Consider the following 16975-nt stretch of genomic DNA (forward strand, 5'->3'; position numbering starts at 1 on the left):
TAGTTAAAAGAGCTTGTTGACAGTTATTGATTGAATCCCAAGAAAAATAGTTGAAAGACATTACTTCCTCAAGAATAATCCATAACATGTTTTTGCTTACTTGGATCACTAGGTTATAATTAGTCTATTATTTACTTGAGATTTACTCGGAAGAGAAATTTGAATCTTAATGATACTCTAATCAACTATCAAAATCGAGAGAATCGAGAGAATTTTAGAGGTGATCAATGAACATGGTCAAATCTCAACTATAATTATGCACTTGTTTCGTCTAGAACCCTATCTTTGATTATTGATATTAACCTTGATAGTTATCAATTATTTTTAAATCATCATTAATTATACTACAAACGTGGTTCATAACCACAACTAACTCTCTTCTTTTGATCACCTGAAGAATAGTTAGCAATATTAGATTATTTGTGCTACAACCTGTGGAGACGATCTTTATACTATACTATCTTTGACTAGCGAAGCACTAAACTTATATTGTGTTTGTGCTCATTAAATTTTAACGCCGTTGCTAGGGATTGACAACAAGTAGCTTTCAATAGAATTTTGTGCATTAATTCAGTTTTTTCTTTTATTTTTTTTAGTTAACATCTCAGGTTCCTATTATCGCAGGCAACAGGTTTTAACCACAATTTTGGTGTATGAAACAATCTTTCTCAAAAGAAATCATCGAATACAATCTAGAGTTGGAAAGATCTTTACAATTTCTTAAACGAGAACTTGCAGAGAGGATGTCAAGGCCATCTCAAAGTCATAATACAATGGCTAATAATGTTGGTAATGTGTCCTTAAATGACCTAATCAACCCCATTAACCTAAATCAGCCACCTGAGGTCGATGATAATGTTAAACATATGGGGGTTGTTAATTGAGGAAATCATTGCCCTCATATTGAAGTAGAAGATCAAATGGATCAAAATAATGATAGGGCAGGGAGATTGCTAGGAGAATAGGCTAAGTCAAATTATAATGGGATGCAGTTTAGTGTGAGATGTCCTCCTGTTGTGGCGAACAATTTTGAGATTAATCACAATGTTCTCCAAGCAATACAAAATAATTGTATATTCACATGAAAGCATAATGAGGATCCAACTAGTCATTTGATGGATTTTGATGAAATCATAAACATTTTTCATTACAATGGGGCATCAGACGATGCAATATATCTGAGAGAATTCTCATTTTCTCTGAAACATGATGAAAAAATATCGTTGAGAAGCTTACCATCAGGATCGATCAGAACTTGGAAAGAGATGACAATAAATTTCCTGGATAAGTTCTTTTCACTGGCTAAGACAACAAGGATGCGGAAGGAAATTAGTAATTTCACACAGTTAGATGTGGAGACAGTATTTGAAGCATGGGAAAGGTTCAAAGAATTGTTGAGAAAATGTTCACATAATGGAATATAGCCATGATTGCAATTGACTAACTTCTGCAATGGATTGACACCAACATCACAAAGAATATTGAATAATGCAGTTGGGGGTCCAATTATAAAAAAACCTTGAAGAGGCTAGTGAAATTCTGAATTAGTTGGCGGAGGATGCAAATCAGTGGGCTGTAGTCACTTCAGAAAGAAGAAAGATTGTCGGGGTACATCAAGTTGATTCTTACATTATATTGCAGGCTCAAATCACAATTATTGCTAAATATGTGGGACAATTGACCATATCACAAGCTTAATAACACCACCAACTATATGTAACTTTTGTGGACATCCAACTCATGAATGTCAGCTAGGGACAATTGTAAAAGAAGAAGTAAATGCAATTGATAATTATAACAGTGAAAACTATCAAGGAGTCAACAACTTTAATTTTATGGGTCAAAAACATCCTAGATTTTTATGGAGTTCATCAAATGGTAGTTTGAATACATGGCAGCAAAATAACTCTAGATGTCAAGGTAAAATACCTCAGGGGTTCCAGAATCAACAAAAACAACAAAGGAACCAATCAAGTGTGAATGATCTCATGAAGATATTCATCACAAAGATTGAAGAGAGGTTTGAAATTCAAGGTCCGAAATTTAGAAAAACAGGTTGGACAAATTGCTAATCAAATATCTGAGAGACCATCAGGAAATCTTTCAAGTGACATAATGAGTAACCCTTAGGAGCTAAAGGTTGTAACATTACGTACAGGGACGATGTTGAATGATAATTGCAAAAGTCCAAAAGATAAAGCACAAAGAGCCAATATGAGTTATAAGTAAGTCAAAAAATTGTAGGGGAGTCCAGCAAAATTCAAAAAGGAAAGGAGAATTCAGAACTTGAAGTTGATTCTAAATACATGTCTGCATTGCATTTTCCTCAAAGATGAACCGAGAGAATCTTGACAAGTGTTTTGGTAAGTTCTTAGAGATATTGAAGCAACTTCATGTGAATATTCCTTTCACCAAGGTAATCATTCAAATGCCCGCGTATGCTAAATTTTTGAAAGAAATTTTGTCCAGCAAAAAAAATTAGAGAAAACATCGGTGGTCAATCTAATGCTCATTGCAGTGCTATTCTTCAAAATAAACTACCTCAAAAATGTGATGATCCGAGTAGTTTCACTATTCCATATGCAATAGGGACGGTTAGACTTGAGAAATTTTTGTGTGACTCAAAAGCTTCTATAAATCTCATGTCGTTGTCAATTTTTAAACAATTAGAGAGAGATCTTAGAATTATTAAGTCTATTCATGTGTCTTTATAGGTGGCAGACCAATCCATCATTATTCTTGAAGGGATAGTTGAAGATTTTCTAGTCAGGGTGGACACGTTTGTGTTTCCAGTAGATTTTATTGTGGTGGACATGAAAGAAAATAATTAGGTTCCATTAATTCTTTGGAGACCATTTCTAGCTACTGGCAGAGCAATACTCGATGTGTATGAAGAAAAACTGATGCTCAGAGTTGGAGAGGATAAGGTACTCTTCAATATGAATAAGATGGATGAGCTAAAAATTTAAGACAGCCAAGTCGAATAGAAAGATCACGGTATGATTGCGTGCCCTTGGCCAAGCCTGCACAATGGACCCAGGCGCTGTTTCCAACACCAACTAAAGAGTGTCAGGGAATTTTCCTTTACCTTTGTATTTTATTTATGCCACAAAGACATGTCATAGCTTAAGTGTGGGGATGTAGGAATTGTAAATATAATCCTTAAAAAAAGTTTTCTTTTAGTGTTTTTTTCTTTCCTAGGGTAACTTCTTTGTTATAATTCTATGGGTTTCTTGTCTAATTCTTTTACCATTATCGTATTACTTTTGAATCAGACATTTCTAGGATACTAGTCATATCATAATTATTGAATAAGTGCTAGAGGTAGAAATTGACTGATTTCTATCTAGAGGGTGTGTTGCTCACTTATTTTAAATATCCACATTTATTGGCATTTGAAGTTGAGGCATTATCAAACCTTGAACATTGTGTGGTGAGAATATCTTGATGTGTACTAATGTTTGAAAGAATCTAGAACTTGGCATGGTAGTTTTTTGAGGCAAAATTTTAGGACTTTTTGAGGAAGGTCATGATTTTGGGCTCTTTTGATTACTCCTTTTTGGCATAAATTCAATGACCCATGATTATAAGTATCCCTAGTCAGCCATTTTGAGTCTTATCATGATCCATTTTCTTTGATTAACCAATACAACCCTCAAGTCTAACCCCTGTGAGTTACTCTCTGAATTGAAATTATATACAAAAAGGGCTACTGACTTGTCTTTAGAAAATAATGAAAGTTGTCGGATGTGAGCTAGAAAAAAAGAAGAAGAAAGTTGATATAAGAATGTTGAAAAGGTTCTTTGGCAAAGGATGCAAATAATAATAATAAAAAGTAAACAAAATGGGGGAGGGGGGGGCGGATGTGATTAATTATTTTAGTTTCTACCAACACCCTTACCATAATATTCACCTGTGCAAGTCCTACATGATCCTAACTTCAGAAGGCCTACATTAGTGGAGAATTACTCGATTGCCAAGCTTATGGTATTCTAAAAAAATATGACTTATTTCTTTGTGAGAGTGAGTGAAATGAGAGTATTATGTCTGTGATTCATGATAATAAGTTTTTTTGAGATAAAATTGCATCTTCTTTATGGTAAGACAGTTCATGAATTGATTTTTGCTTAAATTTCATTGTCAAGAAGTAGTCATTTAACGATGAATATTGCATGTGCCTATAGAGATGATTGAAGTTGATTACTGTTTTTGGTGACTTGAGCTTCAAAGTCTAAAGGGGATCAATTTTGTCTAATGTGCTCGGGACGAGCAAAGACTCAAGTGTGGAGGGTATTTTATGGACAATGAAATGAGATAATTTTGTACAAGTTTTAAATGTTAATTTTGCAACTAATGTTTACTTTTTATATGTATAGGGATGCAAAATCAAGTGTTGAACATGATTAGTAAAAAAGGCCAACCAAGATGCTTTAAAAAAAGAATTAAAAAAATGATATTTTCATGCTTTTGTGTATTTTTACTATTTTACCCTTTCCTATAGCTTCTTTATAGCTCGCATGTGATGTTGAGATGGGTGGCATGCTCTCTGAGGTGGTTGGATGAACTTGGTGAGTTTTTCCCTTTTTTGAGGTTTAAAATAAAAAGAGTTGACCTTAGTCAACATCCATAGATTTGATCGTCGTATGGGAATTCCGACGGTTCCATCAGCTCCGGAAGGTCCTTTCTGATTGAAGTAAGGTTGGTTTGAGTTTTGAAGTCTTCATTTTGAGTTTCTATGGTTGTATCGTTTTAATTTATGTTTTGGCCAAGATTGACTTCAGTCAATATTTTGAGAAAATGCACTCAAATAAAAATTATGTCAGTGGAGTTAGCTCCGAAACGTCGAGTTTGGTCCAGCATGATCTTTGGTTTGGTTCTCGAGGTGCTTGGATTGAATTTTTTGCGGTTAGAGTGTTTTATGATTTTCCTTTGAAAGTATTGATTTTGGTCAACATTTCAATGAGACGGCCTCTGTTAGTCATTTTACCGATTCCATTGAGAGCAAAATATCATTTCTGGTAAGGTAGCATAGTCCATTTTCATTCATGGGGTTCCGAATGAATTCCAGACCCCCAATGGAGAAATCACATTCCTTTAAAATTCAGCACCAGCTGAACTGCTTGTGCTCGATCGTGGGGATGAGTGACGCGATCGTGAAGGGTAATTTGATCATTGTCTACGATCTCGGACCAGGGTCCCTCGATTGTGAAGAGAAATTTTGTTATTTTTAGTGATATTTAAGACCCATTTTTGGCCATCTGTTTCTCATTTCCAACATATCAAAATTCATTTTTTTAGAGCAATTCTTGGTCATTTTCATTAATTCTTATTGCATTGTGTTGGAAATTTTTGCGGGAACATTGCAGACCTTTTCTTATCCTAGAAACCTTGTAAGTTCCACATATTTTGTTAAATTATTTCATTTTTGACCCTCTTAGGGCTTGAAATTTATAGGGGGGGTGAGCCCTTTTAGTGCTCGAAATGTGCCTATTTTTGGGGCACAAATTCCATGAGCTATTTGGTACCTTGTAAGGAAGTTGGTTTTTCAATTTCATGCGCGGGTTCTAATGTCAAATTTTGACCCAATTTTAGTTCCGCTTTTAATTATAGTAATATGGGTATCGGAGGCGGCCCGAAAAGGAAAAGCTCCAATTTAGCATATCGTGTGCGGTTTCGGCCTTTAGGTACTATGTTTTCTTCTTGTTAGACTTTGTTTGGTTAGAATTGATATATTATGAGTAGTATTGTATGACTAGGTTGGTTCGAGGTGTTGGTAACCCTTTTGAGAAAATTAGGAGGTGATGACAATCGTTGGTAGCTAGTTTGGATTTTAGTCATTGGACCCTTAGATTAGGTGTTTTCTTGTCTTTTTTGCATCTCTTAGAATCCTTAGAACTTGCTTCCTGGTGAATTGAACTTAAGATGTTGCTTGTTTGATTTGTTTGGTTTCAGTTACCCATTTTGTTGTGATTTCATCTTTTGGTTATGATAATGAAATGTTGGGCCCGAGGTCGTGCTCTTGGTACACTGGAGTCTCAGGTTAGTGAGTTAGTACCTTTGGCGGGGTTTTACTCGAATTTGAGTGATATATGATTTTGACATGCTACTTACCTTGATTTGCTCGCCGATGTTTAAAAATCATGTTAATGGGAGAATAAATGATGGAACTAAGATTTTAGTTAATGGGTAAGTTTAATGAATTGAAGAAAATACTGGTGATATCTAGCTTATGGTATTTTATGATTTGATGAACTCGAGGTATGATTCAGGGTAGCCCTTTTATTGGATTTGGGCTACATTATTATATCCATTAGTGATAAGCTCAAGGTGTGAATTTCAGGTGGCCCATTGATACATATTCTCGATTATTCCTTCGATATTGATGAGCTCGAGGGTTATCAGGGTGCTCTATAATAATTTTGGGGTTATTGTTATAGTTGTGCCTTGTTATATATATACATGCTCTTCCAGTATTCTGTGAGTTGAGGCTTTTGTTATGGTTACCTATTGTAGTTGGGTTTACATGGCCTTGTATGTCCTCCCCATACCCCGACGCACTTGTAGTTGTAGTTTGTGGTTCACTTGTATATTTATTAGTATCATCGTGCTGCTTATATACATATTTATTTTTTCTGAGCTCGGTCGGCCTATGATGCCTACTGGTACCCCGTGTTTTGGTACTCATACTGCACTTCAACATCTTTTTTATGCAGCTCCCAGTTTGAGCCACCCCAGTGCGCTTCTGATTATCCGTAGCTTGTCCAGATTTGGATTTTGGTGAGCTCCCAACGCTCAGAGACTTGCTACCTTCCTTCCATGTAGTCACTTCTATTTTGTATTTTGGACAGTCAATTATGTATTTGTATATATATATAGGAGCCTTGGAGTAACTGGTAAAGTTATTGTCATGTGAACAGGAGGTCACGGGTTCAAGCTTTGGAAACAGCCTCTAGCAGAAATGCAAGGTAAGGCTGCGTATAATAAACCCTTATGGTCGGGCCCTTCCCCGAACCCTGTGCATAGCGAGAGATATAGTACACAAGGCTGCCCTTTATATATATTAATATATATATATATATATATAAAGCGAGAGAGAGAGAACTTTTGTACTTAGTGGCTCCTATATAGGTGACACCAAGTCCGGGGTGTGGTCTAGCGTTAGTTCATCATTTTTGGTCACCTTTGGGCCATTTTTATAGTTTGTATCGTATTTACATATATGTACCTTATCCCGACCTTTCTTTTGTTATATTCTTCTTGCTTCTGTCTTCTTATGTTATTATTTATTTATTTAAATTTAAGGTTTGACTTTCGCTTGAGTTAGATTTGGCTTGCCTACTTGGGGTTATAGTAGGCGCCATCATGGCTCAAATTTGGGTCGTGATAGAGTGTTATCAGAGCTTAGGTTCACTGGTCTCACCAGTATAGGAGCAAGTTTCTAGTAGAGTCCTGCGTATCGGTACGATGACGTCTATATCTAATCTTTGGGAAGCTATAGGGTATTATTAGGAATTAAGTTACTATTCCTATTTCTGATCATGAGCTAATAATGATGAATACCTATAAATCCTATTTGTTTCACTCTTTCTCAGATGGCGAGGATGAGAATTACTCAGGACGGACGAGGACCTCCTGCGTCAGTAGATAGATCCCCAACTTGGGGTAGAGGTAGAGGTCGAACAGAGGCTGGGGTAGAGCCCAGGATGCAATACTAGTGTCGGATCCAGACATAGAGGTCGAGCAATTTGAGCATCAGCCGGTAGATATGGATCCAGCACAACCCCCAGACGGATTTATAGACACACTAGTGTTAATAGATACTCTAGTGCGGATCCTCAGCTTCATGGAGGGTATGTCTCAAGCAGGGACACTGCCTAGCACTTCAGTTGGACCTCAGGTCTGAGAGGAGGCTTAGACTTCAGAATAGGCAGCAACACATTATAATCAGACCCCAGTCCTATAGCCTACTACTACAGCTCCCCATCCGGTGATTCATCCTATTTCTATAGTTGTTCAGCACATGATAGCTAGGTCGGTTATGAGTGCGGAGGAGCAGATGATATTGGGGAGGTTTATCAGATATGCCCCTCCCAAGTTCTCAAGTGTCGCGGGCGAGGATGTCCATGAGTTTTTGGTTAGTTTCCAAGAGAGGTTGCATAACCTTGGGTTGGTAGATTCCCAAGGAGTTTATTAAAGTGCTTTTCAGCTGGATGGACTAGAGAAGCAGTGGTGGAGATCTTATCTTAGTTGTAGACCCGTGGGATTTTTGCTGATGTCATGGACTCAATTCTTTGAGGCTTTTTTGGAGAAGTATGTATCTCACAGTTTAAGGGAGAGGTTGAGGTATTAGTTCATAACTCTGGTATAGATGATGGTCACAGAGTATGAGTATCAATTCTATGAGCTCTCCAGGCATGCTACCATGATTAAGTTGATAGAGGAGGAGTGGGTACGCAGGTTTGTCAAAGAATTATCTGTTGCTTGGAGGTTGGCTAAAGAGTAGATGGTTACATTGGGTTGTTCATTCTTGTAGATAGTAAATTATGCCCGTACTATTAAGACTATATGTCATGAGGCCTACGAAGGTAGAGACAAGAGGTCTCACCGTTAGGGCATCTTCAGCAGACGCAGTCACATAGTAAGGGTTCTTTCGGTAGAGGTTATCCATAGCAGTAACCACCTAGTAGACCCATTCAGGCAGCCTTATAGCTTACTAATGGTGGATCAACGGGTGTCGATGGTAAGAACGGCTAGACTTAGGGCCAGTGAGTATGGTGTGATAGGTCACTTCGCTAGGGAGTGTCTTACTATTAGCCATCGCAGACTCCAGAGTCAGCAGAGTCTACAGGGTTAGTAGGTTCAGGCCCCCAAGGCCCTAGTTCAGCCGCCCAGAGAGGGTGAACAGGGTAGCAGAGGTGTTTCTCAGGGTACTAGGGGTGGTCCCCAGGCAGGTCGGAAAGGTGGTAGAGGTGGACGCAGCCACATGTATGCTTTCCTAGGTAGGCCCAAGGCAGAGGCATCAGATGTCGTCATCATAGGTACAATCTCCTTTTCTCATTAGCCTGCCTTTACTTTATTTGATTCGGAGTCTACTTACTCATACGTTTCTGCTCGTTATGCTAATTGATGGGATGTTTTATGTGAGCCATTATTTGTGCCTATGCGTGTAGCTACCCCGTAGGTGATTCTTTAGTAGTGGATTGAGTGTGGTGATCCTATGTGGTGACCATTTTGGGGTATGATACTAGAAAGGACTTTATTGTGCTAGATATGGTAGACTTTGACTTGATTCTAGGCATGGATTGGTTGTCTACTCATTATGCAGTTTTGGATTGCTTCTCCATGACTATTACCTTGTGTATGCCCGGTATTTCTTCAATCGCGTAGGCAGGTGCAGCTAGTCATGTGTCGTGAGGTGTGATCTCCTTCCTCGGGGCTCAACGGTTAGTAGGAAAGGGGTTTCTAGACAATCTTACTTGTATTCATTGATGACATCCTATTCTACTTCGGGAGCAGAGAGCAGCATCTGAGGATAGTACTTCAAACCTTGCGAGATTAACAATTGTGTGCCAAATTCAATAAGTGTGAGATTTGCCTTGAGTCTGTGGAATTCTTGGGACACGTGGTGTCCAAGGAAGAGATTATGGTAGATTTAGGAAGATAGCAACAGTTTGCGATTGGGCTAGGCCCACTTCTCCTACCGAGGTTCGTAGTTTTATCGAATTGGCATGATATTACAAGTGGTTTGTGAAGGGGTTCTCTTCTATTATGGTTCCATTGACCAAATTGATATATAAGAATGTTCCTTTTCATTGGCCTGACGAGTGTGAGGTGAGGTTCTTAAAGCTTAAGGCCTTGTTGACTTCAACTCTGATTCTTACTCTTCCCGTTAAGGTCTAGAGATTTATAGTGTATTTTGATGCTTTAGGTGTTGTCTTGGGTTGCTTTCTAATGTAGTGATAATGTTCAATTATACTTCTCAAAATAAATATAGACAATTATTAGTAGTATATTTTACCCAACTAAGAGTTGGGGTCGATCCTACAAGAAATAGGTTGAAACGGATCTATTAGTATGCACTTTTCAGTTGTAGTTTCAACTTCCCAAAAACAAATATGCATAAAGTAAAATGAGGGGTTTTGCTATTTAATTAGTAACACTTAACGATTTTTTAGAAAAGCAGTTAACAATTAAGTTGTGAACAATATGAGAATTTAGCTAGGAATGTGTTCCATATGACCTTTAACTCAGTAGACTAATCGTGTTAGTGGTAACTTTTTAATGCATTGCATATAAAATCTACCGAGTTATATAATATATAATTTTCCTCCCGATCCTTCTTAGATGCAGATCATTCATCTCATCCTGGTCTTAGAATGTTTGTTTTACTAACTCTCGCTCTGGATCTCAGAGTACTATCCCCTCCCGTGCTCAAGTAACTTAGATGAATTTTTGTTCCTCTGAATTACTATTGTGATAATCTTTTCCTAATAACTATCTCCTTCTCGGGCAAGCAATAAATATGGGCAAGTTCTAAATGCGTGCACTCATCAAGAAAGACTTATAATCAAAGAAAATCACAATACATGCAAGATAAATCACGATAATCACTTTACACGTTTACCTGCTTAGTTATTTTATCTTGGTTCCCACAACCCTAGTTATGGACTTAGCTACTCATAATTGTAAGTAAGAGCGCAAGAATTTGTGTAGAATTCATGAATTAATACCTACGTGAATGAAGAAGTAAACCTTGAATCCCACACTCGAACCATAAATTAAGAGTCAAAACCGAAATTGTATTTCAAGAATCAATCTCAAAAAGTATTAGAATGTATCTTCAATGTGTTCACAATAATAACCAACAATATAATAATTGCATAACCCTAAAAATAAAATAAATTTGGGTATTTATAAAAATACAAAACCTAATACTAAACCAACTAGGAAAACTTAAGTCAGCGCAATTCACACTCACTCACCACCGTACTGAACTTCACGGTCCGTGGTCCTCCTCCGTGGTATCTAACTTGGCTCTATGATATGTGGTCTTCATATCTTCAAGGGCAATCATCATGCCTCATGGTGCTGAATACGATACGTATTAGATTTTGTGGTGATAGCCTTTATCAATTCTCTAATTTATTCCATCAGCTACGATCAGTCACTATAGTCTGTAGTGGGCTCCACAGCCCATGACGGGTTCCGTACAGTTACACTTGGCCAAAATTTCAGCATCAGCCTCTTCCCAAGGTCAGTATTACAGCAGCCACCACGGCCCGTGCAAGGTAATACGGTCTGTGGTGGGTTCCGTAGAGCTATACTTCAAAGTTTCAGCATCAACTTCCTTCTCTCATCAGCACTATGCCTACCACCACGGCCAGCGCAAGGCAGTATGGTCCGTAGTGAGGTTCGTGGTCCTCAGTCCTCAGCAAAACAATAACTCAGACCCAAAAATTCATCCAAACTCATACGCGACTTAGTTTTCCTGCAAAATAGACAAAACACACATCATATCTACAGAAACATGCTTGCAACACACACTAATTCACCATTTTGAGCATTGAAAGTGTCGTAAGTATGCAACACATCAACACCCTCAACTTAGAACCATTGTTTGTCCACAAGCAATGACATAAAGCAAAACAATATGATGCACAAACACAAACGGCTATAAAGAGATATAGAGGATCCTAACACATCAACCATGACCATTTTATTCAATTTACTCGACTATGCAATACACTGGCAGTCCAACTAACTCACAAGGATTGATTTATGACATCACACTACTCACAGTCAACCAAACAAATGCAAATGATATTGTACTAGTCAATATAGCAACTCAAAAATATAATTATAATGCCCCCACAACAAAGAAGTCTCTGGCACAGTATGCAAAAATAGAATAGAGACTGAGATGAACTCACTCACACTCACAAAAAGAGTTTAATCAATGCACATGTACAGACCATAGGCTTGCCTTTATTTTCTACAATGCGCTTTTGAATAGCTCTTTTAGGATCACATTAGGACTTCTTTTGCTTGTAACATAGGCTCGGGCTTGGGTAGAATATATTTAGGATAAAAGTGACTACTTTGCCCCTCCGGACGCTACTTTGACTTAGCTACTTGTTTTCCAATCCCCAACTATTTCATCCCCTTGTTTATTTCTCTATTCTCGCCTGGATGTAGTTTCTGCCTTTGTTCCTTTCTTCTTATTCTTTTTTCTAAGTGTGTTTTCTTATTGAAATTTTGAATTTCATGATGCATCACACTTGTTCTTTTATTTCATCAAAGGCCACATCCCCATGCTTATTATTTTTTCTCTCATCACATAACTCTTTTCATACCCCACTATTTTCACTATCTCTTTATAGCAGCCAAGTGCACATTATCCTATGAGGTACCAGGGCCAAGATAAAGGTCTATAATTAGACAGGAAAGGTGATTTGTGTTATGCCAAAGAAAAGGTCTTTTTCAGGCTCAAACTATTGGTTCAAAGGTATGCTTTCATTTGGTCGGTTATTTTTAGGCTAAGTGACTCATTTTCAACAATAGCCTATGATCCTATCCTAATCAAGTTTATTCAATCATTTTAGTGAGACAAATTAGGCAAGTTCTAGCTTAAAGATGCATTGATCGAACTAAGTAATTAAGCTCACACACACATGGAATAAATGTTATACTATTCATCACTAATCAAGCCATTCATGTCCTAGCTAGCAATTGATCGACAAGTCAATATGTACAATGTCCTATAAAGATCATAGCAAGTCAATTTTCACAAGCCAGACCAATCACATAGTATTTCAAAAAAAATCAGTTGGGAGTCATTTTTGTTCACTTCAACTCTTATTTTCAGAATCTACTATATACTTTTATAGACTCTTGTATTTACACAGAAACAATCTAAATATGCCATTTCTACTAGATATACACTTGAGAGCAAAAAACATGGAAACAAAAACTTCAAGCGTCAGGATGCCGCACCCCTATCAAAAAAATAGTGCATTGTCCTCAATTGCACACCAAAAAGCTCAAAGATAAACACAAAGGAAGTGATCATAACTGTGATGCCCTAGGCATCAGTCGATGGTGGTATAGTGACACCAGCGTTAGTTGGTGCACTCAATGATATAGGCTCCCTTGAAAGGTCATCGCATGTAGCAGGAGTAAGCATATTGTAAGGCACCTCACTCATAATCACAGCTGGAGTCGGGAGTGCGACAGTCTCATAAGGAGCGACTCCACTAGTCGATGCTCCAACTCTCACAGCATCAAGTCGATGCCTCTCGAGATCCTCTCTCTCCTGGGCTTCCTTTTAGGAAGCGTGCTTAGCTTTTACTAATTCTTTCTTCTTAGCTCTTTTTTTCCTTTCGGCCTTATTTAAGGAATCATCTCTTTGTCGTCACTTCTTACCTTTTCCCTTGTTATTAGTCTTAGGTGTTGACATGGAGACCCACACTCCATATACCTCACTGAGCTGCACAAGTGCGGGCGGTGCCGACATCAACTGTAGCAAGGTATTTATAGCACTAGCAAGAACAGTAGAGGATGAATTTTCTTCTAATTTACCAACGGCCTCTTATAAGGCGGACAGCTCTGTCCGTAATGAAGTGGTCTCCTCATCACCTAGAAGAACACTATGAGTAGTAATATAGACCTCAAGGACATCAATGCGGCCCTATATCAAAGTAACCTCCTTCCTGAGCTTGGTGCAAATATGAGTTACCCCCTGTTGTATTTGCGTTTAGACCATCCTAGGTAGCTGCTCAATCACCTGATCCACCAATGTTCATGTCTGCCACTAATGTTGCACTAATTTCTCAAGTACTGCATAAGGGACAGTGATGATCATACCTGAAATTATGCGTGTGGAAGGGGTAGGCCTAGTGTCTCTCTTAGGCTATTTTGCGCTTCCTCCGTCAGAGAGCATGAAGTCTCACCCTCCAAAGCTAGAGTAGGAGGGGGTGGTTCTGTAGGCATAGTGACTGGCCCAATAGGTCAGCCTAGTCTTATACAGTAGGTTATCCCAATCTTTTATTATTGCCATATTTGTGGACTTTGTCGCTGTGAAATGATTGTCAAAGTAGAAATTTATCAGGGTACCCGCGAACTCACATAACCTCCTGATCAAATATGGGAATGGAAGGCCAGCCCGCTCATTAAATGCTCATTCTTGAATTTCAGCCATAATCAGCCAACTATTGTATAGTCTAAAATGAGCCATAATACAGGCTACAAGTGCACATGTATAGGGTAGAGGGTGTTTTCATTTATTGTCAGTCAAAGATGGGCATGGATAATAGCCCACCAAAACTTAGCCTAGAAATTGAAGGAAGCCTTAGTAATCGACTGACCGGGATTAGTGACCCATGGCGCATTTACACCCTCAATAACAATATGTTTGGCAATCCAACCTATGATCTATTTTTGTACCTCAGGATCGCTCATCGGCGCCTCATCACTAACCTCGTGGTGCCGGTGATCATAGAGACATGTTGAACATTGGTCTGGAATTCTAGATCATATAAGAACCTATTGATTATAGTATCTAAGATATCCACTACCTTTCTACGAAACATGACTTCATCCAATGGTGGTTTCTTTAATGTTAAGGATCTTTTCTTCTTTTTTAAGGTCTCTTTGGGCATGACATTCATCACCGCAGCGGCATAGGTATAATAAAACTCTTGAACTAGATTTTCACTGTATTACCCTAGGTTATTCATCATCCACTCAAAATAATGCTTGTAGAAGAGATCTTTGAGCTCAGGAAGGGCGTAGAGGTTATTAGTGACCACCCGGACCTCTGGCACAATGGCTCGTTTACCCAAGCCTTTGGACCCTTTAGCTAGGCCTTTTGCAAAGATATCATGCTGACCAAGAACAAGCCATCTATTTCCTAGAAAATCAATAACTTTGCGGCGTGCAATTGGGTCATTTTCTTTTTCATAAGAAAACCTCTCAATAGCATCCAGTCTGTCATCCTCATCATAGATACAATAGCTTCACTACCTTCCTCACCGAATTATACTGAGTCCCCTCTTGCCTCATTGGCCGAGCCAACTGCCTCCTCTTCAGACTGGGAGGTAGTAGCATCGACCTCAGTAGCATCCTTGGACCTTGTAATGGGCAATACGTGAGGAGAGATAGTGGTGGCAACTTGAACCTCCGATCCACTGGATGAGTTACTTCCTGACTCCTTCTCTGACTTATGTTCATACTCTAATTCCTCTAATGTGGAGTTATGGAGTTGGTATTTGGAAGAATTCTTGGTGTGCGGTTGTTCCATGGTACCTGTAGAAGCGAAAAATGGTTAGTAACTTAACAAGATATTGCGATGAATTTAAATAGATGCTCGTATTTCCCCGTAATTCATACAAGCATGAAAATAACCCTCAATAAATGACATCTCTCAATCTATCATAGGGAGATCGCAAGCGGAAATTGGAATAAAAATTACTTTTGGATTTTTTAGTGTGTCAGCAATTTTTCAAAGTCATTTACTATGGTGGACCTTCACTGGCCGTGAAGGTCTTCACGGACCATGAAGATCTTTGTGGTGCCTTCCAGAAACTAGGCCTCCGGTGGTACCCAAAAACTTTTCTAAGTATTGGACCACGGAACAACACCATGACCAGTTATGAAGTTCACGGTCTGTTATGCTTTCCGTGATCCTACACTTGGAAACTTTTCAGAAGTGGAGACATCGGGCCTCCACCACGGTTCATAAAGTCTAATATAGTCCGTAGTAAAGGACATCGTCCCCAACTTCTCAATCCTGCCATTTTCGAAATTTCTCACTTTCCACAACTCAATCTTCACATCATTTCAAGAACATTCAGTACATTGACCAACACAAATCAACAATTAGGAATTTATGGTTAAGCAAATACAAGTATGCATCAACTCCACATTCAAACTACTAATGTCCGAATTTAAATCACCCTATCACCACGTAATATGCAATATCAAATACACACTAATTTTGAATGGAAACCAATAATTATGCATAAATATTCTAGCACTACGGCACAACTCCCATATTGCATCGTCCCAAGGGATTGAAAAGAGGACTTACTTGATTCTTTCAATGTATGCTTGATACCAACGGATTTTCACAATTTTGGGGACTAAGACACTTGAACTACACACACAAATGCTATTCGTAACTTGAATCGGTGGGGAGTGGAATGGTTTTCATGACAAGGTAATCAGAGGAGTGTTCTTTGCTTTGGTCCGTAGTGGGAGAGAATGAGAATGGCCTAAATTTTGGTGATAAACTAGTAATAAACCAAAAACACTAAATATTTTGTATCTGAGTCGAAAATGAGTCTACTAAATATGACTTAGCTAACTAGGCTTCACGACTTATAGTGGATGCTCGTGAAAAGCACCATGGGTCGTAATCCCCTTCATGACATGGGAGTTGGACAAAAAGGAGGTGGTCTTACCTGGGCTTAATGGAGGGCAAAAAGGTTAGTGAAATTCATCACGGGCCGTAATTCCTACCATAGGGATAGACTTGAAAAAGGTAAGGGGCCTTACCTCAGATTCATGGAAGGCAAAATAATCCGTGAAGTTCATCATAGGCCATAATCCCTCCCGTAATCCTAGAGTTCCTTAAGATTGTGCTCATAATGCCACTCTACCATGGGGAGTGATGCCCTATATGGTCCGTATAGGTGCCCATGGTGGGTACTTTTGCCAATTTTCAATTTTTTTCTCCTCCTTTGAGACCCGCACTTACAAAACACATTGTGACTTTATAAAAACCAAAAATATAAAAATTTAACCTATCTACTTAAAGATACAATCCTTGGGTTGGCTCCCAAGTAGTGCTTGATTTAATGTCGCGGCACGACGTGGGTCAGTCTACTACTAAGACTTTGTGAAGATTTTCCCCATGGTTTGCCTCCCATACAGCTCCTAATTTAACATCGCAGCACGACGCAGGTTCCTTGACTAC

The 16975-nt window shown here is 38.6% G+C and overlaps 1 non-coding gene across 1 annotated transcript; it reads right to left on the bottom strand.

Annotated features, from left to right (window-relative positions):
• Positions 1-1313: 1313 nt before the first annotated feature.
• On the bottom strand, positions 1314-1420 carry LOC129871845 (small nucleolar RNA R71). The gene has a single exon (XR_008762316.1). It is a non-coding gene; the product is annotated as a small nucleolar RNA R71 (small nucleolar RNA).
• Positions 1421-16975: the final 15555 nt, after the last annotated feature.

The sequence above is a fragment of the Solanum dulcamara genome, chromosome 10 (assembly GCF_947179165.1).
Source record: "Solanum dulcamara chromosome 10, daSolDulc1.2, whole genome shotgun sequence".
Taxonomy (NCBI): domain Eukaryota; kingdom Viridiplantae; phylum Streptophyta; class Magnoliopsida; order Solanales; family Solanaceae; genus Solanum; species Solanum dulcamara.